Below are 247 nucleotides of genomic sequence, written 5' to 3'. Positions count from 1 at the left end.
GTGCATATGGCTCTCTGTGTTATTTTCATTTAGATGGTATGAACAACAGTTATTATTCTAAACATTCATCTTTGTACTGATTTTTTGGTTTGCAAATGCTACATAATAAATCTTCCGTTATTTTTCACAAACCTCAATGTCATCCTTGTGACTATTCATTTGTGTACTCAAACAGTTCTTGTTGACCTAAGGAGTGTAGTGTGCACATTTTTGCAGTTTCTATCCAGAGCTTTCATTCTCGTTTTGT

This window comes from Aplysia californica, unplaced genomic scaffold (genome assembly GCF_000002075.1).
Source record: "Aplysia californica isolate F4 #8 unplaced genomic scaffold, AplCal3.0 scaffold00448, whole genome shotgun sequence".
Lineage (NCBI taxonomy): Eukaryota > Metazoa > Mollusca > Gastropoda > Aplysiida > Aplysiidae > Aplysia > Aplysia californica.
This window is presented reverse-complemented; position numbering follows the sequence as displayed.